The 753-nt window shown below is 44.9% G+C and overlaps 1 pseudogene; it reads right to left on the bottom strand.

Moving 5' to 3' along the window:
• Positions 1-294: 294 nt before the first annotated feature.
• On the bottom strand, positions 295-409 carry LOC138985001 (small nucleolar RNA SNORA70; annotated as a pseudogene).
• Between the last annotated feature and the right edge of the window lie 344 nt (positions 410-753).

Here is a 753-nt window from a genome sequence, read left to right as displayed (position 1 = left end):
CCAGAATGAGCCACTTTCTTGCCACCTTGTTTCCAAATTCATCAGCATTAAACTTAGTAAATCCCCATTTCTTGCACATGTGGGTCTTCTGGCGGCCAGGAAACTTGAACTTGGCCCTGTCTGGTGGGCCTCAATCACACGCTTCTTGTTCTACAGCTTGGTGTGGATGGACGTTATGATTTGGCCAACGTGGGCCCTTGCCACTGGGTCTTGGGACTTTCCAAAGGCAACCTGCACACCTGTCTGGAGGGTAGACTGGGGACAGCATGCTGGGCATGAATGTCCACTGGCAAAAGCTGTCTCCATGTTCTTTTAGGGCAACTTATGCAGGCAACAGGCTACTGTTTGCAGCAGTCCCATACTGGGTCCGCATGAGGAGAAAAGCACTGGTGAGCTTAACTGGCTGCAAATGGATTATCTGTTACAAAGCAGTAGATTACTAACTTGAGTAGGCACTCAATATGTTTTTCGGAAATGACTGAATGAAGAAGACTAAGCAGAGGTATATATTTATTCTTTGTTCACTTGATGGAGGGTTCATAATGATGGTTAGAAGTCTGGAGTTGAAGAGGTTTGGATAATACTGTAATTGACTGTAGCTAAGCTACAAGAGCAGGTCCAATATAAACACCTTAGGAATCTTAGAAAATGTTCTACAGCCTGATCCGTTTCTCCTGTGCTAAAGCAAAACACTTTACATCAAGGAGCTTACAATCAGATGCTTGGAATCTGCCAGCTCACTCTCTGTTTGTT

The sequence above is a fragment of the Bos mutus genome, chromosome 2 (assembly GCF_027580195.1).
Source record: "Bos mutus isolate GX-2022 chromosome 2, NWIPB_WYAK_1.1, whole genome shotgun sequence".
Lineage (NCBI taxonomy): Eukaryota > Metazoa > Chordata > Mammalia > Artiodactyla > Bovidae > Bos > Bos mutus.
This window is presented reverse-complemented; position numbering and strand designations above follow the sequence as displayed.